We start from the raw sequence: 25,198 nt of genomic DNA, 5'->3' as shown, positions 1-25,198 counted from the left end.
TATATGTGTGTAGGGCTGTGCAATATGTGATGTTAAAGAAAACTTCTGTCATTTCATATTACAGACGCTCCTCTACTTACGAATGAGATACGTTCCGAATGGCCATTCGTAACTAGAAATGTTCGTAAGTCGTTATTCAACATCATTTAAGGGTATACGCAAGTACAAAGAACTAGGATGCTGGGAGTAGCAGCCAGAAGTCGTACTAGGCGGAAATTGGCGCGCAGAAAAGAAAATTGATGTTGCGGACAGGAAACAGGAGCCCAATGAACATGTTCATCGGGCTCCCGTTCGTATGTCTGAAAGTTTGTGAGTTGAAAATTCGTAAGTAGTGGAGCGTCCTTATATCTATTCTGCACTACATTTCACGCATACGTGCACTGCGCAACATTTCACATTAATACTTTTAGTACATAATTTTATCGCACATACTGTAACAGTGCACAGTTTTTTATTTACCTCTACCTATACATTATATTACAACAACACCCACATGGCAGAAGTCCACACCAGTAGAACGCCGGCGCCTGGTGATAGAGGAGGTGCGACACCAGGAGGAAGTGGGCAGGTGTGCTAGGGTCGTGTCCCAAGCCAAGCAAGGCCGCTGGATGAAATGGGATGGCGTGGAGAGGAGAAAGATAACCTGGAGAGAGCTGTGGAACATGGAGTCTAATACGTTGAGCTTTACCATCAGAGCCACATATGATGTCCTGCCCTCTCCAACAAACTTAAATCTTTGGTTTGGAGAGGATCCGGCCTGTCTCCAGTGTGCTGCCCCAGCAACCCTAAAACACATCCTGGTGGGTTGTAAGAGGAGCCAATCCCAAGACAGATACACCTGGCGCCACAACCAAGTGCTGAGGTGCTTGGCAGCTGCACTAGAGGCCAAGAGGGCGGCCACCAATGCTATGCCGTGGAAATCGGAACTGCCTTTTGGCTACAGACATCTTTCGTCCGGGAGGGGGAGAAGCAGCAGGCCGAAAGAGCATCTCCAGACTCAGGTCCGCTGAATGCAGCCCGAGATTGGGAAATGCAGGTGGACCTAAATCAGAGGCTCACTTTCCAACCTGAAATCGCAGCAACCAACCTGCGGCCAGACCTGGTCCTTTGGTCCAAATCCTGTTGACGTGTTTTCATTGTGGAGATGACGGTTCCGTAGGAGGAAGCAATCGATGAGGCATTCGAAAGGAAAAAGATGCGATATGCAAACCTGGCAGCTGAAGCAGAGGACCGGGGATGGAAAGTATTTGTGCGGCCAGTGGAGGTGGGTTGCGGGGGCTTTGTAGCTAGTTCCACCACAAGGCTACTGAAGGAGGTGGGAGTTAGAGGGCAGACTCAGCGGAAGACCATCAAGGAGCTTGCAGATACTGCCATAAGAAGCAGCCATTGGCTGTGGCTGAAGCGGAAGGAGACAGGCTGGGCTACTCGTGGGGCCTCCAGTGCGGCACACACCCAGGTCTGATCAGCCTGTGGTTGGCCGGCCTCGAGCGAGGGTGTATGGTGATAAAAGGCCAAAACACCCAATGACCCCGAGGTACACAACTAACGACGTGTCGTACTGGAGGCAGAGCATCGTCAAATGAAAACCCATAAGGTCACCTACCTAAGAGGAAATCGCCATACAGTACTGATCATCAAGGGATTTTAACACCTAGTCCTAGTAGACATATATATATTTTGTTACATGCTTAATTGAAAATATTCTAAAGTATTCTAAAGAAAAGGAAAAAAATAATCAAATATTAGTAACTTTTATTTGTTGAGTAAATAATCCAAAATGTAGTAAGAAATAGGTCTTTCAATGTCAGAATTTTATTTAAACCATTTATTCATTGAATTTACAGAAAATGTACTATTTCATGATATGTATTGTTATCGCGATAGGAGATTTTGGTCATATAACACCGTATGTGTGTGTGTTATTAAATAAAACCAGCTAATGGCCACAGGACTCTGTCATGACATTATCAACATGCTATTCACAATTTACCAATAAGTCAGCCTGATCACAAACATCCGGGAATCACTTCTTGCCATTTCCAGAGCCACTTTCCATAATGATTCAAAAGGTGTTCTATGTAGTGTAAACAGTATAGCAATACATCTCCACAACCACAAAAAAACACAATGCCCAAAGGTTTTCTAACAGCTGACAGGATTGGAAACCTCTGACACTTACTCCCTGCTTCGAGTCGCTGGGCTTTACCTTGACAAGGTAATCTGAGATCTTGGTATTATCTGTGCGATCGGTACCTTTCCCTGTAGCCATGTTATTTAAAATAAACAGCAATGTGATTGTAAAATGCAATGCAACAGTAAGTAAAAATGTAGTAGAGAAGAAAGTATAAATATTTGCTGTTAGATGTAGTAGAATAAAAGTCAAAAGTGTCCATGATAAATCTACTTAAGTAAAGTGCAGATATTTGAAAAATGTACTTAAGTACAGTAACAAAGTAATTTTAGCAAAATAATTCAGTCTGATGTATGAGTCTGTGTTTGGCAGATGCCAGGAGAAAATTACCTGCCTTGCACAATGCATCTTCAGTTTGGTGGAGGAGGGATAATGGTACCGGGATGTTTTTCAGGGGTTGGGAAAGGCCCCTTAGTTCCAGTGAAGGGAACAGTTAATGCTTCAGCATACCAAGACAGTCTGAACAATTCTATGCTTACAACTTTGTGGAAAAGTTTGGGGAAGGTCCTTTTCTGTTCCAACATGACTCTGCCCCAGTGCACAAAGCAAGGTCCATAAAGACATGTTTGGGTGAGTTTGGTGTGAACACCTTTGGGATGAACTAGAACGGAGACGGCAAACCAGGCCTTTACGTCCAACATCAGTTCCTGACCTCAATACTCTCCTAGATGAATAGGCAAAGATTCCCACAGACACACACCAAGGTCTTGTGGAAAGCCTTCCCAGAAGTATAGCTGCAAATGAGGGGCCAACTCCATATTGCAGCCTATGGATTTAGAATGGGATAGCATAAAAGATCCTGTGAGTGTAATGGCCAGGTGTCCCAATGCTTTTGTCCATATAACGCATAAGCAAAGTGTTTTTATGAGTTCATGCATGAAATCTCTTTTGAATGTATAGAACCCAAAGAAGCTAAAATGGAGTGTCAGTTGGAAAAAGACCCAGGCCATACGAAGGACACAGGCGCAAAGAAACACTGCATTTCCATGCAGACCTGTGCACAGAGCAGTTATATTATTTCTGTGCATATAAATCAGCCTGTGGCTGTAATCAATGCACCCCCCTGACCGCACATTGTGGCTAGACAGTTTCTGAATTGGACATAACAAATACTCTCTGATGTCCGCTCGATTCAAAGCTTCGACGTTGGGATCCTACATACTTTCTGCAGCTATGGCCGTGGTTGTGCTGTGTTCAGTTTGAGATTTAATCACAAGGAAAGGTTAAGTATCTCTGAAGCTGGATTTCACCAAGAAGGTTTAACTTTTAAAGTGGATTAAATCAAGATCTATCTTGTAATACTGTTGAACCAAACGTTAAACCTAGTTTAAATTTAGTTTACAATTAATCCTGGTTAAACCTAAATCTTTGGTAATCTCAGGTTAATTTTCACTTATACATAGATTAAATTCAGTCATATTTAAAGCAATAGTGAGTTTTCTCAGCGGTATTGATTTACAAAAGAGTGTCATATACCTCAGTGGGAAGGTCGGACCAGATATCATGCATGGAAGTGAGAGGAACTCTGCTGTACCTCCACTTCTCCAACTCCTAGCAGCTTTGCATTTTCAGATGGTTGACAGGGATCTTTTTGGAGTTCACAAAACCACAGTCTGCAGAAATGGGTGCTTTCACACTGCCATAGCTTACCTGTTGGGTGACCACAAGCACTGGCGCTAACATGGAAGTTATAATGCGTTAGTGCAAAAGAGATGTAGCGAGCAAAAACTGTGCAGACAAAATTATTTTTGTACCCCTACTAGATTTAATGCATTAATTAATTAATACATTTTCGCTTGCATCTCCATATTTCTTCATCGGATAATTCGATCGCTAGCCAATATACTTTTAATTAATATCAGCCGTGCCAGCGGTAAAACTTGCCAGCACTTATTAGCAGGATAACATAACACCGTTTTTTATTCTGTGGAAAATTAAAGATCGTTCTGCTGGCCAAATTTAATAAGAATCACGAACATGGCTCGGGTCATATATAAGTAAAATATAAATAACAGGCTGTGCCCCATTTTGATCGCTATCAATCCCTCAATAACTAACAAATAACTAACAAAATTTTGTCCGCCACTAGTGTGGCAGTGTAGTTTCATATGAAGTTATGTAAGAAGTTTAACCTACGAACTTCCTGCATCTCCCGTGCTTATTTTGATTACTAACCAAGGTGGCGAGAATGGGAAACCTTTTCGTAATTGAAAGGACTACTGTTCAATTATTGTCCAAGTAAATCAGCATTAGTCAAGCAAAAGTGTGGTAAATGTATTGGCTTTTATTTTTTAAAAGTTCATGAGACATTTGCATTGACTTTATTTAGGGCCATATTTACTGCATTGTGAATTTGTTTACATCATGGCAGACACTGAACCTAAATTAATCCTAATTTAATCATAGTTTAAACTGGTTTCATTAACCTAGGCTTAAAATTAAGACATGTAACACATCTCTGATTAATTAAACACTAGGTTAGATCTAGATTTACTAACCCTAGATTAAGTGTAAACCAGTGGCCTGTACTATGAAGCGGGGTTACTGGTTTATCGGGGTAACTTGTCGGATTTAAGGTATCACAGTTTAAATGGACTTAATTTTCATTCACTTACATTTTGCCCAGACTACCTTATATCTGACAAGTACCCGATAAGCCAGTAACCCTGCTTCGTAGTACGGGCCCCAGGATTAATTTAATCTATGTTGATGCAATCCAGCCTTAGAGGTTCTAATACAATCTCTGCTGTTCTTACAATGACTATGATCCAGGGCACAGTGTCCTGCTTATGGGATCCACCTGCTCTCTTGGGGACTCAACGGGAGCACAGCTTCCTGACCTGAATGTGCTCTTCACCTTTTGACCGAGTCACAGCAGTTTCCTGAGGCACTTCCCCTTCCCGTGGCCCCACAGGTGTTGCCAGATCAGAGATGCCAAAACCGATGCCCTCCTCATGGTGTTTGGCTTCCAGCCTTTGCTCTGCCAGCTACGTGCCTCCAACACAGTGCTGTGTCTGCTCTTTATTCACTTTCATGACAATTAATGCATATTTTAGAAATAAATAGATGGCAATATATTCTATCTAGTTCTACCTATCACTATTGTTATTGTAAAAAAATGTTTGATATTCGGCCCTGTGGTGGGCTGGCGACCTGCCCAGTGTGTACCCTGCCTCTCGCACGATGATGCTGGGATTGGCTCCAGCTTCCCCGTGACCCAGATGGATAAAGCGGTATAGATAATGGATGGATGGATGGATGGATGGATGTTTGATATTCCTGCATTATCCTGCATTTTTATGGATCCTGATGAATAACTGAGCTGTAGACCATTAGATGTGAGGATGATAGCCAATACCTGGTTTTAACCATCATTAAAAAATGGGGCATATCAACAGATGGCAATTTCGGATAAATTAACTCAGCAGTGCACAAAAGTGACCACAGTGGATTCATCTTGGACTAATCCTGGTCTTTCTTTTACTATGCTTTGACCTTCAAGCAACAGAATGATATTTTTACTGGGCCAGCAATCTGTCCTCCCCTACAGCAGCAGCTGTGAACCCCGGGTATTTCTTTAGCATGTTCTTGGGTTATATTTACTCTTCAGCATCACGGCCCTTTTGAAAGAAGGGGAGCTTCATCATGAGCCACTGAATTAGCATGTGCCTCTTCACTCTAATGAGCAGATGCTCTGTGAAAGTCCTGTCTAGTGTGAAATCTGTCACTGAATGCTAAAATGTTGTCTCATTCCGTCCCCCGACCATAAGGTCCCCTAAGCTGAATGCAACATCTACCAGAAGCGTTGCCTTTATGGCTGATTTTGTGCTGATTTCATGCCGCAATTATTCTCCAACAGCAAGACTCTGGTGTCCCACTTTACAGTACCAAGGCATTGTGGTCACTAACAGACAGAGCTGTGGTGAGCGAGAGAGATCCCATTGAACACTGTAGTGAGAGGCGATTGTGAGGCTCATTTGGCCCACGACGCTGACGGAGCCATCTGCCAGTGTTTTGACGGACATTCATCGAGGCTGCTTTGGGTAGCAGGGGAACAAAGATATCTCACAGCCAGTGCTTCAAGCAGGAAAAATGTAAACAATGCACTTTGGATAGATTGTTTTTCAAATAATACACAGTGATTTATTTCTTATTGAAGACTACTTCCCTGCTGTTCTCTGACAGCATTTTTAACCTTTTAAACTGTGTGTCCAGTGCAGGGGGATTGTCTGTGTCAGGAAGCTCAGGACACTCCAGTCCTTCACAGGCAAACATTCACTCACTGCATTTCAGAGACAATTATTCAGGGGAGACCTTCTGAAACTCCATAAATACAGAGATGGATGTGGGAGTCAAATCCACAGTCCTCAAGGTGTAAGGCCCCATGTTACAGTTAACATAGAATCTAAACATGTATTCACATGCTTCAGGTTTAATTACTCTACTATAAACTCAGCACACCTTTAAACAACATGGCTGGGATCATTGCTCAGGACTATTAGATAATCCTCATTTACACTGGCTACCTCATGACCTAAATGTTAGTCTATGTCATGTTATGTTATTGTCCATTATTAATCCATATTATGACCATATTTGCTTATCTACCATTGGGCCCCCGAGCAAGGACCTTATCCCCCAATTACTCCAGTGACTGGCTGACCCTACATTCACAACTGTATGTCACTTTGGATAGAAGCTAAATAAGTAAATAAATCAATAAATATGCACATATTCTACCCCCCCCCTTTCCCACATGCTCTGCCAAAAAGCCCCACCCCATGAAAGGTGTACCATTCACGTCTTTTGGCCTGCCCCCAAAACCTTGGTACTGGCAGAGAAGCCGCTGACAGCTGAGAGCGGAGCTGACATCAACGCCCCCACCCATGGAGGTAACCATGCTGTGCACCATTACATCATTTGATCGTCCCCAAACTCACAGCCCCCATCTCTCTCTTGCTCTATCTTGCAGTTAAAGGTGCCTCCTCCGACACTGAGGACTGGAAAGGCTGATTATCTCTCCCTCCTCTGATTTTTATTTAAGCATTTTCAGGTGGATTATGCGAGAGGAGAAAGCAGATGGAGATCTCCAGATACAGGGCAGGTTGCTGTGAGGGTTGTCATGGAGAAATTCTGCTTCTAAAGAAAGCTTCCGTGTTGCCATGGTGGCACCGTGCAATGGCCTAACCTGGGAGGAGAGTGATGAAGCGAGATTACAGGCACAGTAGCACACAGTGATCACTTTATCTAGCTTCTACTTTCCTCTAATGTCCCTCATCTCTCCCCCTCTAATTTAACATTCAGAGCTCCTCTGAATAATTTATATTATTTTCTCTGTGTACAATGTGATAATGTTTTTAAATGCTGAGGCAGAATCAGACCTGAAAAATTTATAGATTCAGCAATATAACAAAAGACCTTGACGCCACATGACCATACAAAAGGAGTCCATCTAAAACGGCAGTGAAAATTTCAGCTTCTGCATTTTGTAAATGGTGCTGTGAGTGCCAGCGCCCAGGTCTCCTCCACTGAATCGGGAAGCTTTCTCCATGCTCTTCCGTTTAGTTTCCACCAAACATAAAAGCCCATGCACGCTGATGGAGACCCTGTACTGTCTAATCAACGTCCTTGAAAAGCAGTAACTGCCCAGCAAGACAGAGATCAGCCAACAGTGCTGTGCTTCCATTGACGAAATAAGCATTATCAACAACTAGAAGTGACCCAGTGAAACTCCATACTGAATTCAGGAGGTACACTGTCCCCCTCCCACTGCTGAAACTGTCTTAAATTAGGCTGCGTGCACACTCTGCATGGAGAAAACTGCAAGGTGTACAGCAAGCCCATAAAAACAAGGCCACGTCCGCCAAGTCCTCCTGAAACAAAATAGTGGAACGGCATGACACGGGTGTGCGAACGGAAGTATTTTTCAGTGTTACGCAGTGCAAGGCACATTAGCCTGACGGATAAGATAAGAACTACTTCAGCACGTATGTCCACAGCTTAAGTGAAAACTGACCCATGTACTGAGCTATAACTATAAAATAGTAAACTACTCATTTAGAGGCTTAGCGAACCAAGTGTGATCGCTGCAAGATTTGTTATATACTGTCAAGCTATTTTAGGTTAAGGAGAACACCTGACAGATCAACGTAGAGTCTTACGAAACCAGCAGCCTCTCTATGAAACAATACAGGGACTGCCCTCCTGTGAGTAGCATGAAAAGCGTTGATTGTGTCAGCCTCAGGAAGTGGGTTAAGTTGTGCTGATTATGCTTCCTGTCTGTGTGAATTTGTTGCTGCTTATCGGCAAACAGTTTCTCAGACAGATCCCACATTCATTTTTCAAAGCGACTGCATTATTTACTCTATAGCTGTATTTACCACCGTTTTACGAGGAGAGAGTATATTTTGTAACATTGAGTTGTTCATGGAGATTTTCCAGAACGTTCTTTGCATTGCTGGACATCAGTGGATGTGCTGTGTTTTAGCCCTGGGGTTACACAGCATGAGAGCTAACAATGACTGCATTAAAGCTGCCTCTGTCAAAAGGGGCATTGATCTAGTACATTTCTCAATGTTGCACTGGGAGACTTTTTTCCCTTCCTGTTGTTATTATTATATATATATATACATAGAAAATGCTCTTCCACAGAATTAAGAGCTGTGACCTCTTTGAACATTTGGCAAGCAATCACCAACTATAATGGGGTCCAATCTGTCCCCAGAAAACTCCTGAGGAAAATACTTCTTCCATTTATCCAAATGCAAATATCCCCAAAACCCTGGCTTTCCACAAAAAAGTGATTTGGAACCTCTTGTGAATAGCGGTTACTTTGTGAAGCAGAAATCCATTTGATTTGACCAAATTCCACCCAGAGTCAGACACTGTTTAAACATTTTTTAAATGTTTAAAAATAAATATGTAAAGACCCCAGGCTATTAAATGGTATCTGACTGTTGTTGATCCACTTTTGTTGACATGTCTTAGTGAATATAAGCAGAGCTCCATCATAATTATTTAGAATACAGACGTTCCTCTACTTACGAACTTTCAGACATACGAACGAAGAGGACTATAAGTCCAAATTGTGTTTGTTGGGCTCCCATTTCCTGTCCTCAACATCTTTTTTTTTTTTCTAAGGGCCAATTCCGCCTAGTACGACACCTGGCTGCTACTCCCACCGCGCAGCAGCGTAGCGTGCGAACTCCCAGCATCCTAGTTCTTTGTACTTGCGTATACCCTTAAAATGATTTACTTACGAACATTTACATGATTTACTTTACTTACAAACATTTCAAGTTATGAACGGCCATTCGGAACATAACTCATTCGTAAGTAGAGGAGCGTCTATATAATGTTTCAGAAAATTTCAGCTAATTGGTGAGGAACCATCAGCCACAATGTACAAGGGTTTTCTCTGTGTGAAATTTGGATTAATTCAAGCCCCCAATAAATAAATTCATTAAGTTGTCTTACATCATTGATGACCATCACATAAAGCTATTTCCGGGGCATTCACCTGAATTTTTGGTAGTTCACAGATGGTCTTCAGTTGCTTAAGAGAATGCCTGGGTGTTAAGAGTTAATGTCACCTTTTTCATTGATGAGAACTCTCTGAACCCAGACTCTCAAAGCTCCTCTGCAACTGAGCTTTAAAGTCTTTACAAGATTTAACATGAATGATTGTGTGGTTCAGTAGCATAACAGGGATCTTCACACTCCCCTCTCTTATGTCTGTAACCACTGGTCATTTTCAGCTGTTCCTCTAGTTTGATTGAGTAGTATACATTTCATCACCAGCTTGCAAAACATTGAGCTTACTATGCTCCTTATAATCTGTTATGCAATTCAAACCCGTAAGATGAGTAGCAACCAGGGGAACATGCTGTGTTTTTGAACAATATAGACAAATGTTGTTTTTATGACCTTTATCTTTATATAACTAGGTCAAAGATTTCGTGATTCATGTGTGTCATAAATTGTTGTTTCAGTCTGTTGGTGTCCATTTTAGCAACACACTGGCGTGCATTTAAACATTTTAAAAATCAGATCATTCTTTCCAGGAAAATTATTTTCCATGGAATACAAATTGAAATCCAAAATCAGGCATACTCTTGTATGTTAATAATTCAATAACCACAAGCTTCAGAATTACATGAAATAGGACAGATCTCTGAGAGCTGTTCTGTTTGTGTGCATGTTTTCAAGGACAACTCAACCAGTCAAGCATTGAGAAATGGAACCAAAATAAAAACTAAATGAACCCCAAGGTAACCTTGTATGTGTCCCTCCTTCCCCCATCATTTTTCATGAACCGTGAGGACAAATCTGCACTGTTGACAATGTGGGTTTGCAATTCTGAACTGAAACCAAAGAGGAAATACCAGTGAATTAAGCTGAGGAGGGTGAGATATTCCCTCGGGTATCAACTTCCTTTTCAGAATAATGTTGGATACAAACACCAAATCCATATCTTTCTAAACTTATCCTTTTGGTAGCATTGACTGCCAAGATATATAATTAAGTTGTGTGAGTATGTAGTCATTTACTGTCATGAAAAGCATGACATTGTTTCTGAAAGTATTCATCCCTGATCTAGAATATGAGTGATAAAGTCAGAGATAAACTCAAATGACAACTTGCTTTGGAATTAGTTTACTGATGGGATTTACTCTCCTAAATCAGTAAACATATGGCATCAGTCTGATTTTGTGCATGATCAGCTGATGAAATTGTAAATAATCCTTGCTGTTCACCCCTACAAAAAAAAGAAATTTTCATCCAAAAATCTGCCCTGGATCGACAATGAAGACAGCATTTTCTGCTGTTTATTTTCACAACTGAAAACAACAGACAACGGCTCTTGCAGTGGGATTTTACCTCCAACCAGCAAGAGAAGCAGCCCCACCTGTTTCTTGGGAACAGTTATCACACCTCTTATCACGCAACTGAGCAGACACACTACAAGTGCACTGCACGGCAAACTGTTTGGAGAGGGCTGTTTCTATCCAAAGGGTTTTGAGTGTGACTTTCATTTACCGAGTGCTGAGATACACTGAACGCACAGATTGAATTAGTCCCTGATTTTGTCTATGGGTGCAGAAAACTGAAAGTGATGCATTTAGATTGGTCAGGAAGGGCCACTAATCTTATTTCCATCTGCCAGCTAACTGGCTTAATTAAATATTGCCCTGCGTAGAACATCGCCCTAAATGTAGTTTGCGTTCCAAAATGGCAAAGAGATGTCAGGCACGATCATGTGGGGTGAGCAGGCCACTACATCAGAACCGTGCTCATTGCTAAGATGTGTGATGAGTCTTCTAAATGTTGTCCTTCTGTGTCACATTCTGGAGGTCTCTGGGATAAGCTAACGGACTCCTGGCTGAGCCGATGGGTGGCCCTGTACAGCTTCCGTATTCTTCTCGAGTATCTATGGCTGCAGGTGCAGAGGAACTGACTCACTTCTCCTCTCTCCTTTAAAGTCACATGGGTCTTTCATGGCTGAGAACTGCAAGGGGGGTTGGGGTGTTCCAAAGCCAAAGCACCATGACCGTGCACATCTCAGCATGACAACAAATGCAGCATGAGGGTTAATGATCTCACTTTTTCCTTACTCTGACTTTTCATTCATTGGTTCCTTTTCCTTTTCTCAATCCCATTAATAGAGATAAAGATCTAAGGCACTTACGAAATGCATATGCTGCTGTTTGCGTAAAATAGGATCTAATAACTTGCAAAATGATCCAGTGTTGTGAAGGTATTATTATTTATTTTATTTGCTGTCTACACATTTTGGCATTTTTGTAGGTTTTAACATAGATTTTTCTTTGGATTTTGTTTTGTTTCATCAGATCACTGTGTTTCTGTGGGTTTGGGTTTGATGTCATTACGGTCCATTCACTGTTCTATGCCATTTTGTAATTATTCATGAAAACCAGTATGAAAAGTATGTATCACAATGTTTCAAGCAATGAATATGTAATGTTATGTAAAGTCTGTTATCCTGTCATTATATATTAACACAACTGAAGAAATCCATCAGAAGCCAGGTAAATCTCCATTGTTATCACTGACCAATGCTGCCAAGCCAAGGCATAAGATTCTGATTCTGAATCGAAAGCAAGAAGAGGCCTATTTCCTAAAGCGATAGAGAGCACTCTGTCAAGATTTATATCAATATGGCTATAAATAATGGAAGCATCAGCGTGGGAGACATTTGTCAGGCATGTAGGGGGCAGGAGGGGCAACAGGCAGGACAAGGATTCAGGACAGAAAATGTCTTATTAACTCTGTTAATTAGGTGGATCCAGGTTGGTGACCCTCTCAACCCAAAACAACCAAGGCAATCTGCCATTTTATACAATTAACACAAGGCAGAGGCTGGTAACAAAGGACAGCTCGTGTTCCCCTCCGTAACTCTCTATCTTGATATACTGTATAAACACAGGACAGCATGCTCTTTAGGTGAATCCATACCCTGGATGACCTGCTGTAGACAATCTGTGTTCATCCAGAGTCCAGGCTTGCCAAACTCTTCATAAGTGGGCTGATTTGCAGTCCTTGACAGCCACCACCTTGAAATATGAGCAACAGAGAAATTTCACAATGGTTTAGGATGTGCTGTAAAACAGAACTAGTTAGGCTTAAGGCTTAGTATTCCAGCTCAGTATTTTAGAATAAAACCTCTGATAAAGGGAATTGCTATTGTTTGCATAAGATGTATGTGCATGTTAGCAAGCGCCACAATGTCTAGTAAGCATCTTTGTGTTTCAGTCAAAGGTGTAGGTTTGATTTCAACAGTGGTAGGGCTTGCATCAGCCCCAAATCCTCCACCCCTTTAAACATACTAGGTAATCCTTCAATATTGGTAGGGACATGTCCCTACCATCCATACCCAAATCTACATCCTATCTGGAAGAGAAGAGTTCATCTCCATTGGAATATTTCAATAATGCATTAAACTTTGTACTTTAGTCTCTGATCCCTAGCCCATAAAAAGTTAATTTCCTCTCGTAGTAAGGCTATATCTGCACCAATGTGTATTTTTTAATTTTTTTTTTGTGGGAGATCTGCATCCACACTACCATTATCACTAGCATTGAAAACATTATCACTAGCATTGAAACTTCTGCGTTCACACTACTGTAAAAGGCCAGTGACATAGCTTATAACTACACAAATAATTGCTTTAGCATTTGTATAGCTGTATATATTGTATATAAGAGTGGTTGTTAATCATATAATAGTACTTTAGGTCCGGAGGCCTAAAAACAATCAGCTTTGATTTCATCACTACCTCTAAAAGCAATGAAAGGTGTTTTCTGCTATACCCAGATTTGATTACTTTTAGCCAAATGATTTAGCAGAGGCCATGTTGTTTGCTTCCATTCTCATAAAAATGGCAGTGAAGTCAACCTTAATCATTCTTCAAATATATTTTCATAGTCACTGACTAGGTAGCATTTTTTTGCTTTTTCTGAGCAAGAGCAGACGTCACCATAAGGACAGCTTACATTTTAGGGAATGGATCCAGATGGGGGAATTGGAGACCTATTCATGAATGTAAAATCACAGCAGCTACTTTTAGAAAAAGGATATGTATTTTTATTTAAATATATTTATCTTGGCATGTGTTTTGCTGTGACTGACCATACGTAACCACTATATGATGCGTTGACTCAGTGATCCTTTTAATAGGGCTGTCACTCACAGAACTGAATGGCCTGCAATGATCGCTAATATCAACCTCAGAGATCAGATGGACGGAGCATTTTTGCAGGAGGACCTCTTGGGGAATCAGCCATGCATGTGGCTGACTCAACTCCTTGCTGTAGCAGTGTAGGGTGTGAACATGTGATAATAAAAGACATTCTACATCCAATTTGCACCTCCAGGTGAGTCCCACAGCCAACTAACCCTGCTGTTTATCCTTCTCTCTTCTGCTGCTTCTCTGCTACACCTTTCTAATTTTATCAAGGTCAGATGTATTCATGGTGCATTGCTTGAATTATTTGGTGCTTTACATTGCTATACACTTATATGTGTTTTCTGTCATTTTTCTTTCATCAGCTGAAAATAGAAACTGAATAGCAATGTTTTGTACATTCCTTCCCCTCTCCGTTCGGAGGAAAAGCACAGGTAGTGAAGCTGACCAGATTCAGACTGTTAGTGCTGTCCTTGGTAATTCAGTGACTAAGTGACAGCTCAGAGAATGTCCTCTCCTGCAACCAAAAGGAAGAGAGACCCAGCATTTCCAAAACCACGACCACACACAGGGCGGAGCGTAAAAAAGAAAAGGAGGAAGGATGAATCTCCCGATCCCAGATATAGCATGATGTTGGTGCTGGAGTCCAATAACTTCAAAAGGGTCTTCCAGATTGGAGGAGAAAATTCTGGAGGACTCGATTCAACAATGTGGGGGAAGCAGAAAAGAAAGGAGGCCTTTCTGGAATAATCATAATCACGGTGTGTAATGGCATGGATTAGTTTCTGTGGGTCTTTGGGAGTGGGGACCTTGATGATGGCTCAGGATGGGCTTCACATCCTTTCAAGAGAAAAGCCCTCAAATGAATACAGGCTTCACTGAGGACACAGGGCATCCCTGAGTAAAGGGGACTTTCTGGAGGACACAGGTTTCCTTGAGGATACATGGTTTCCCTGTGGATATGAGGTTTTCCTTGAGGACACAGGGCTTCTCAGAGGATATGGGACTTCCCTGAGGATGTGAGGCTTCCCTGAGGATACGTGGTTTCCCTCAGGACATGGGGTTTTCCTTGAGGACACAGGGATTCTCAGAGGACATGGGACTTCCCTGAGGATACATGGTTTCCCTGAGGACATGGGGTTTTCCTTGAGGACACAGGGATTCTCAGAGGACATGGGACTTCCCTGAGGATGTGAGGCTTCCCTGAGGATATGTGGTTTCCCTGAGGACATGGGGTTTTCCTTGAGGACACAGGGCTTCTCAGAGGACATGGGACTTCCCTGAGGATGTGGGGTTTCCCTGAGGACATGGGATTTTCCTTGAGAACACAGGGCTTCTCAGAGGACATGGGACTTCCCTGAGGATACATGGTTTCCCTGAGGACATGGGGTTTTCCTTGAGGACACAGGGCTTCTCAGAGGACATGGGACTTCCCTGAGGATGTGGGGTTTCCCTGAGGACATGGGGTTTTCCTTGAGGACACAGGGCTTCTCAGAGGACATGGGACTTCCCTGAGGATGTGGGGTTTCCCTGAGGACATGGGGTTTTCCTTGAGGACACAGGGCTTCTCAGAGGACATGGGACTTCCCTGAGGATACATGGTTTCCCTGAGGACATCGGGTTTTCCTTGAGGACACAGGGCTTCTCAGAGGACATGGGACTTCCCTGAGGATGTGGGGTTTCCCTGAGGACATCGGGTTTTCCTTGAGGACACAGGGCTTCTCAGAGGACATGGGACTTCCCTGAGATGCAGCCCAGCCACCTGACTCAGTGCCGGCTATAGCAGACGGGGAGGCTGTGGAGTGGCATAGCATGGTGTATTGGTGCAGGACACGAAGGCTTTTCAGTTCTGTCGCCTGGCTCCTTCTCTGCAAGGCTGGCAGGGAGCGGGCCATTCTTCTTCAAGCTCATTAGCATGGCTGTGGTGGGAAAACGGCTGCTGCCATTGTTTCATTGGAAGGCACAAAAGCTGAGGGCGACAGCTGGCCAATGGGGGGACGGCCCACTGCAGCTGCAGCACATGACGAATGAATGCCAGGTATTTTTTTCATTGTTTGGGTTCAACTGCACATTAATGACACAGAATAGGTTTGACTGGGGACATTTTTTTAACCAAACTGTGCGGTTTACTTTTTTTTTTTTTGTTAAGTCTGTAATATACTTCCCGGCTAACACGCAAGACCCTTTTTGTTGTCCAGAGGCCAGATTTAAAGCCTATTTTAAAAAACTTTAAAAAAAAGCTATTTGAAAACAGAGCAAATTATGATATGTCAGAATGAAACCTAGGATATGACACATTTATTTTGAAACCTTGTATATGAGACTCTGAAGCATATTCAGTTTTTGAAACAAACATAAAACTAATATTACCCCCTCATAATGCTTTATGCTACATTATAATTACAGTAACAGATTTGTTATTTTTTAGATGCACTATGTTATTTATTTATTTATTTTTGTAAGGTTTGTTTGGTGTTAAAGAAATAGGACAATACTGAGGGGAAAAAGGCCAAAAAAGGTAAACCGAAAGCAATTCAGAAAATCGGAAAGAGTTTTATAAGAATGTATTCTCAGTGAGAGAAAGAGTGCACCATTTTCTACTCACACAAAAACACAAAAAGTAATCCTATCTAATGGAAATAAGATTGCAATTGTTTAAAATAGCTGGCTGTTCAGCTTCTACCAAAAGCTCTGCACCGTGTACGTCGGGTACATCCAAAAATCCATTTAAGGTGGGCCATTTTCTGTCCCATCTGGGCATGTACAAAAAGCCCCTAAAGGAATGTGTGAGTAGAGCTTTTTTTCACAGAGAGGTCTGTCTGGATCATGTGACCACACAGAGCATGACCATATTAGGCTTTGGAAAAAAAACATGCCTTTTCTGTAGTGGAATTCGCCTTTCCACTGGATTGCGGTTACACAGAGTAGGATAATTCACTTTTGGAGGCGTTACAAGGACCGGTTGCTGACGTAATATCACTAAAGTGAGGAAAGCGTGCCCCCAGGACCCCCGATATAAGCCAAACAATACAGTGTTTGAACACACACTGGCTTTGTGAGAGCATTCTTACATGCCTGGCTTACTGAAGTAATCAGATTCTCTTTTAGTGCACTGCAGGTCTTAGCCTTATCACTGAATGCCCTGCAGACACATTCCTCAGTTCCATCCTGGAGTTTGAACTCGGCCCGAGTGCTAAATTTACCTCTGTTACCTCTATAAGTGGCCACTCAATTCTCCAAACTCTGCTGGGTCTTGAGATACGTAGATGGATTCTGTTACTTCATCCATAGATCCATTCATCCATCTTCTACAGTTGTTTATCCTTTCTTGGGGTCACTGAGCCAGGAACCTCTGAATTAACTGCATAAATATGACTTATTTTTTCTTTTTTCTGTTTCAGTTCCAAAACCGAAAGATAAATTGTTGCCTGTCGATTTGTCAAATGATTGATATCTAGACAAGGGGTGATGTGGCCCAGCAGCGTAGGAGGCTGTGGCTGTGAGTGGAAGGTCATGGGTTTGACCCTATGGTATGACATCCCATAATACCACTTGTGCTCATCCAGGTGTAACAGCCATGGATGAGGCAGGGAGCCGTGGGTGAGGATTAGACTTGGAAAGGCTCCTGTCAGATGAAAAGTCTGTTCTGGCGTTAAGCCACAGAGTACCAAAGTCCCCTCTGTTTGAGAAGCAGATCCCCCAGAACCTAACATTTAACCCTGTGAGGTTTAACTGGTTCATTAGGGGGGCTCTGAAAGCTGACACTCCCTATCAACGTGAGCAAGGACCCTGGCCATGAAGAGCGGCTTGCTTGCTGAAGGCTGACACCATCTCTTCTACCTGTGGCCTCCTGCTCATGCCTGATAGCACAAAAACAGTGACAGACAGTCTGGCGTCTGCTGAGCACACATGCCATTGCTGTCCATACACTCAATACCCACTCAGCTTTATCCACTGTGCCTTTCTCCACATTCCCTATTTTGTCATTGTTTTTTTTCGGCAACTTCAGTTTCAGAACAAGCTATAATTGAGGTGAAATATGATGATCCAGTATCCTTCCTTACAAATAAAATGTGCAGCTTAATGGTTCCAGTTTTTTCTGCTGTGAGGGAGCGATGACTCAAATAATAAAAAATCAACGTAAAGCCAAAGACAAGGCCCAGGTTACACTGTGACCGTAGTCCACGACATCAGCCTGGACTCCCGAGGAGGGACTTTGGGAAAACCTTGGGTGAGAACTCAACCCAGCAGCTACAGAAGTCTATAACACACATTATAATTACAAAGGGGTTAATACATGGTGCAGGAAGGGCAGTCAACAAACAGGCAGGGTTTTTCATGCACTGAGACCAAGCTGAGGAATGCAGCAGGCAGGGGAAGAGTCTAGACTGGCCCTCTGCCGCTTGTGCAACTCTAGGGCCCTTGATGTACCTGTGGAATTCGAAAAGGCCCATGGAAGCAAATTACAAGCCTTCCAGCATATTCTCATCCTCATTCTTCTATTGGCTTTCGAGGACACTGTTGACAGAGGGAGTCCCTCACTTTGTAATGCAACGCCACTACAGGTCTGAAAGTGGTGCAGAAGAGGAAGGGATGGAGAGCAGAAGTAGGGGCAGCTGGTCTTCAGGCCGCACTTTTGCACTGGCAGGTTTACACAACCAATACTGATGCATGCACCAACCTGTCCGAGGCTTTTACACAACTGCTACATCGTTAAATGTAATTATGGCTCAGCATGCTTCTAGCTAAGCCTCAAACCTGCTGCCTTTAGGTCATTTGTCCAATTCTGTAATGACCCTAATTATCCATTATCCAAAAGCACCATTAAAGGTTTATTAACTCTAATTGGATGAAAATGTTAATAGAGGACAATTGGAAAATGTCACACGACTATCTTAGATTTGTGCTCTTCCAGAGCGAGGCCTGATGCAGGGCCGGACATGCTGCTCCTTGTTGAGATGTGCCCCTAGCTGGTTTCCACCCATACATAGCTACTCGGTTATTCCGCTTCTCCCTATTGGCTGTTGCTCTAAGAGGTGTTCTAATGCTGGGCAAAAGATGGTTAATAACATTATAATGTCACATTATAAGTACATTTTCTATATAGGCATTTATACTATAACATAATATTTAATTGGACATTACATAATACCTAAAACAATACATTCAAATGTTCAAACTGCTTATCTTATAAAGGGTTGTCATATTGTTCAAATGCTTTTTAAATAATTCATTTGATTAAATACAAGAAATATTTTTTAGGGAACACAGTCTTAAGTGACTGTGGCTGAAAACGTCTAAGTTCTGCATTTTGGACTTTGGTGCAAATGCTGTTTCCTATTAAGGCCAAATGCACTGTTCAATATTTCATGTCTGAGAATCCTTAGCTGGGTGTGATGTGTTTGTGAAACCCTGTTTGCATGCTGGGATCACGGGCAAGGGATGTTAACCAAGTCTTGCTACATTTGGCTTAGCTTTTAGTTATTCAGTGAATGCTTCCCATAAAGCCATGCACCCTGTGTATTCTACACATTTACTATCTCAGTATCTTTTTATCCTGTCATCTATATAATAACACTAAAATATCCGCAGTACAACTGCATTGGTTTCATTGGTTCCCCTAAAGTTTTATATGCAAATAGTAATTGTGGTTGATTTAGCAAAAATGGTGTTTGATCCTCATTCTGTGTGTGCATGTATAAACCCACCTGAGGCCACTGTCTACTCTATATTTGTGTTTGGCTCAAGCAAATCTAGCTATCTTTCATAGTACACTCCTTCTAAACAAGGGTCCTTCACCCTTAAATTTCGTCTGCATGATGTTACTCAGATGGACCTTACGACAGTCATGGCCCTTTGCTTAACATGCTGTTCTGTTTAAGCCGATTGCTGCATTTGAAGGCTGGGTGTAGCTTTGCCTTCGTAGGTCACGCCACTACAAGTCTTAGTAGGAGATAATATTTGCATATTATCTTGTACAAAACTGTTGGTAAATATGCAATTCACAAGTGTGAAGAGCCATTGAGTAACTAGGGTAGAGTTGGTCATTGTCAGGACTTGTCTCATGTTCCTGAGCCTGTACACAGCATAGTTGTGCATGACTGTTTGTTGTTTGTCTCTGGGGGAGATCTTTCACTATCTCTCTTCAGTGAAAGGAGTGCTCAGTGGTGTTGTACTTCCCTTGAGTTGAACGGATGTGGTTACTGAGCAAGAGATTTTCTAGGCTACACTGAGAAGAGGACCATGCCCAGCACTACCTTCCATGGTCATGCAGGGGTTAGAACTGCTCACCTTAAGCTTCACACTTTAGGCCTCTTTCTCGGGATAAAAGATCACATCACATCAAACTAACCGGGCTAAGGCTGGAGAAGTCTAGAAGATGGTGCCTGTACGAGCCCCTATCAAAAAACAACGCATTTATGGAAGATTGTAAGCATGCAGGTTAGTTCGACTAAACCACAGGAGCATATATCCCTCTGGGTTTGATGTTAATGCCATCTGACAAGACAGCACTGCATCCTTTCCCTGCGGCCCTCATAAATAATTGCGCATTAAACATGCCTGAAGAAGCATGATGAATCCTTACGCTCTTGACACTTCGACGTTGCAGAGGTCACCTCCTTCTCATTGTGCTGCCTCACAGAGCATCACAGTTATGAAACAGCTAATGAGTCAGGGGGAAGCTGAGTCCATTTGAATGAAGTGATCCCTTCTCTGGCTTTCAGCTCTTCAGATCAGAGCCTAGGCGAGCGATGTACACTCACATCACCCAGGAGGTTCCGCTCAGTTGATAAGAGCCTTTTGGAGAATCCGCATCACTGTCATTCCTGGACTAACAAATGCCAGACGTGGAGCCTAGAGGACATGAATGATCTGAACGCTGTTTGTGGTAAAGACACACATGCACCAAGATATGGGAACTGACTGATAATGAGACCGTTTGGTTCTCGCTCGTAAAATGTCACAACTTAAAAAACTTAAAACGTAGAATAGCTGCAGCTTAGCATTTGTAACACAAGATAGTTCTGTACCCTTAAAAAAGCACTCCAGAGAATAACTATTTGTGTATGTGAGGGAGGGAAACATTAAACTGCATGTTTTAGATAGAAAAAAGTTACGAGTTGGAGACTGTGAGAAAATGTGTAGCAGTAGAGTAATTTAATTATTCATCTCCACTTATTTGTCAACAGCTCATGTCCTTGACCTTTAAGCCTTTTATTTACATACTTATACCTTCACTATAACTTCCTACAGAAACCATATCTGTCTGGAAAGTTCTGTGCTGCTACTTCTGTTTTTTTCAGCTCTATTCCTCTTCCTCTGTAATGGCCCGCTTCCTCTCCCCACAGCGAAGTAGAAACTGGATCATATGAATGTTTTCATTGCAGCTTGGACATCGCCTGCCCCCAGCCTCTTCATGTTCCTCCAGCCGTCACCCAGCCAGTTAACACCCCATGTTTTCTTCAGGGGATACGTCAATGAAAAAGAGCCACTGGCTTGGAAAGGGTGGCTGGATCTCTCCTATTCCAACACACTCCAAGTCTACACTCCATGCCTCTGTCATGCACTACTATTGTGTATTGTTTCACTACTTGTTTTATTTATCCCCCCAGTATTTATTGCTGAACTAATCTTGTACTAGCTATTTGATGCTCCATAGAATCACGATTTTGTTTCATGTATAAAATGACAATAAGGTGACTTGATTTAATCACCCTTCTGTGTCACCTGTGTCCCATAACCATTAGCTCTGTGTGTCAAAGCACAGGGGACTCACTGGACATAATGCCCATTCATAGCCTCTAGGAAGGAAATGGATGACTCTGAAAGACCCACACAAACACAGCTAGAAACTTCACACACAAGGTGGGGGGGGGGGGGATTTCAAAGCCATAAGTCTAGAGATCTGAGGCCACGGGACTACCCACTGAGCCACCACACAGCCCATTCTGTGTCAAGTAAAGTAGAATCATCTGCCCCTCTTCACCAGTAGTCCGTGCTGTGTGCTGCACTCGTTCATGCCGTCTGAGAAAATTTAAGCTTTGTGCGTCCAAAAAAGTTCCTGCAGTAATTTATGATCTTTCCCAATAAGCATCTTTGGCAGAATTGAAATACTTCTGCAAGAATGCTGGAAGAAGAGAAACTCATAAATCCCTGAGGAGACATTGCTGCTTCTTAACAGGAAGAACTTACGTTAGATTCCCTCACTGACGGAGAATCGCCTTAAACCAGGAGTAGTGTCCTGTTCCTGTTAATGTGCTTAAACGTCACTTTAAATCCAGAAATGTAAAAAATGCACTGAGGCACACTGATCATTGTTGCCTTCTGGCTGCCTAAGTGGACAGGAATGTGTGTTATTTTACATCCACCCCCTTCATTCAAGGACAACGGGGTGAACCACTAACCCCTCAGCCAATCAGTGCTGTCAGCCTAGCTGATGACACTTATACCCAGCTCTCCCTCTGACATTAAAGGGATTGCAATGCAAATCGCGGTGCTAATCATACCGTCAGCCAGAACACTGCAAATTTAATTTAAAACTGCTTGCTGTTTCTTTAACAAACATGCAATTTAAACTGCATTGCCATTTAAAAACGCGCAATATGAATGTTGATGGAACTTTCTCGCTATTCAAAATATTCTTCCTTCTAATTTACTGGAACGCATCTCACTTCCTTTTTAGTTTAGTTACTTTAAGTACTTTACTTACAGCTCACCCAATTAATTAGACAAATCCCGACTGATTGAGATTGAATAATGTCACCAGGAGAAGGGAGTCAAAGCTTAGGAATAGTTTGCCATCCCTAAATGACACAAATGTAGAAAATCTGGCATTCATGTGTAATTACCTGCAGGAAACTATTACGGAAGATCAGCCAAATAAACACTTGAAGAATTCTGTTACAGTTTGTGCAGATTGTGGCCTCGTATTTTTACAAAGAAAGGAAATTTTCCATCACAGGCTTATCATCTTGTCCAGAAATTCTTTAAATATTTTCCAATCAATACTTTCCCAAGAGCCTAAACATTATTTCATCCAGTTCAACCCTAACACTGTACTAAGTGTGACTGTTATGGTTGCCATTCCGATGGGCACATGGTCGGGGATGTTGGACACATTACTTGTATTCTCTGCGGTCTGAGGCCACATTTCATTACAAGTTTTTTTTGGACTGTTGTGCTTCAGAGGGTCCTTGGATTTCATGTTTGTTTATTGACTACAGGGGTGTAGCTAGAAATGCTGGACCCCCTGAGAAAATGTCACTGTATTCCCCCGTTATATAGTTTCATGTGTTTGGGGGGCCCTGTAAAGTCCTGAGCACCTTGCATTTGCCAGAGTATTCATGCCCTGCCCCCACTATGCTGATTGACCCTGAACACTGCATCCAGTATTTTTTTCAGTCCACTGCATGACTGATTGTTTCTTTCGTTATTTTACCATGTTCTTACACAATTTCGGTGACGCTATAACAGGATGCTGCCAATCACAGCTCTACAAAGAAGGAAACACTTCCCAGGACTTGAGGAGTAGTTTATTCACCCACGTAATGAAAACGACAATGGATTAATTTAATTATATATGACTCTTAGGAATAATGTATGAAACACATGTTGTATGTACTTTGTAAACGTCCACACGTGATTGGCATATTTTTTATAGTGTTCTCCGAACCTAGAAACAAGTGGATACCATGTGACCAACACCAGCCCTACTCTGTTGCACAGGGCAGTAAAATGTGTTTTTAATTTGTTTTTACTTTCAGAGCAGAGAAATTCCCCGTGTGCTCTAGGTGTGAATGCAGAGCTATGTAAGGTTATACTGTTTCAAAGTGCCCAGGCCATGGCTTGCGTCATGTACAAACCACTGAGACCCCACCTGTTTGCCCATACAGCAAAAGCTGCAGAGTTTCAGGCCACGCCCACTGATACGCAGGGCGCCATACGCTTCACAAACAGCCCCCAGAGAGTCACCCTGACTCTCTCCGTACATATACCATTCCGATCACTATGGCAATCCTGCTGTCCCTCAGGATCAAATTGAACCTTCAGCTCTGAGCTTTCAGACCACAGCTTTAATGCCACCCAGACAAACAAGGGGTTTTGGGTCAAGTCAAGAAGTCTACGTGCACAGTTTGGTCAAGATACAATGTCTGGGCTCTGCCCAGAAGATAAACACAACGCCTGTAAGACTTTAGACTTTTAATTGTTAGAAAATGACAGGATGTAATTCTGCCTGCTGCTAGCCGTGAGGTTTTTTTTTTCTTTTCCATGCTTGCTGTTCAGTTTCAGGTTCTCCTGCACAAAGACCAAGGACGTTTTGATCTCTCTTTCCCTCCAGTTGGACTGTTATAACACCTCCTCAAGTATCCACAGTACATAGCGAGTCACAGCGTCACTCCCATGGGCATTACCATGTCCTGAGTCGGCTCCGGTCCCCATGGGAGGGGGCGTTGGGGGGGGGGTTGTACTTCTCTGATAGCGTAGTTAATGCGAATGATGGGAAGCGAATGTTGTGAGTTACTGGTGAAACTAATTATAAACACAAGCCGTGCTTCTCTGGCACTGTGTTGGCGTGGGAGGGTGTCAGCACCCCCGTCCCTGCGAAAACATCTGGGAGTGTTCGAGCAGTAATTGGCACAAACAGAGTAGCAGTGAAAAATCCTTCTCGTAAGGCTGCTCCTTACCAGAAAACTTTCTCTGCTGTGTACTGAACGTTACTTCACGTGCTGAACGTTACTTCACGTGCTGAACGTTACTTCACGTGCTGAACGTTACTTCACGTGCTGAACGTTACTTAAGCAGCTGGCGGTGCCCCAATTTAATAACACTCCTCGGAAGGAGGCTGCTCAAATATCATTGGCAATATTTATTTTCTTGGTCGACCATGCTCTGGTTAGTAATGACAGCTGAGGTAACCTCGAGTTGCACATTCTCAGCCCTCCTCTGATCTCTCCACCACACCGTACTGCCCCTAGTGGACCTGTGGGATGCGCTAATGACCAGCAGTCTACCAACAAATACATGAATAATGTTCAGCCATTGTAGAACACCCAGGGCGCACCAACAACTTCTCCAACACTTACGTATGTCCACTAACGGGATGGGGGACAAACACACAGCCCATGTGGGGAAGAAACTGTCCCAAGTTGACCTAAACGTTGCATTAATGTGGATCAGCACAACTCTGTAGAATACAAGATTACCTATCAGTATTAGGAACGTGTCCATCCATCCACCCACCTACTCATCCATCCATCTTCAGCTTATCCTGGTCAGTCTCATGAGGGGGGAGCCCATCCCAG

General features: G+C 42.7%; 1 long non-coding RNA gene across 2 annotated transcripts; it reads left to right on the top strand.

Annotated features, from left to right (window-relative positions):
* Positions 1-5,888: 5,888 nt before the first annotated feature.
* On the top strand, positions 5,889-22,799 carry LOC111846831 (uncharacterized). 2 transcript variants are annotated; one of them, XR_002838961.2, is made up of 3 exons: positions 5,889-8,397; positions 13,889-14,085; positions 14,261-22,799. It is a non-coding gene; the product is annotated as an uncharacterized lncRNA (long non-coding RNA). The 2 variants fall into 2 exon arrangements; XR_011992744.1 differs by having other exon boundaries at positions 5,889-14,085.
* Positions 22,800-25,198: the final 2,399 nt, after the last annotated feature.

Source organism: Paramormyrops kingsleyae, chromosome 1, assembly GCF_048594095.1.
Source record: "Paramormyrops kingsleyae isolate MSU_618 chromosome 1, PKINGS_0.4, whole genome shotgun sequence".
Taxonomy (NCBI): Eukaryota; Metazoa; Chordata; class Actinopteri; order Osteoglossiformes; family Mormyridae; genus Paramormyrops; species Paramormyrops kingsleyae.
The sequence above is the reverse complement of the archived record's forward strand: the minus strand, read 5'-3'. Positions and strand labels throughout refer to the sequence as shown.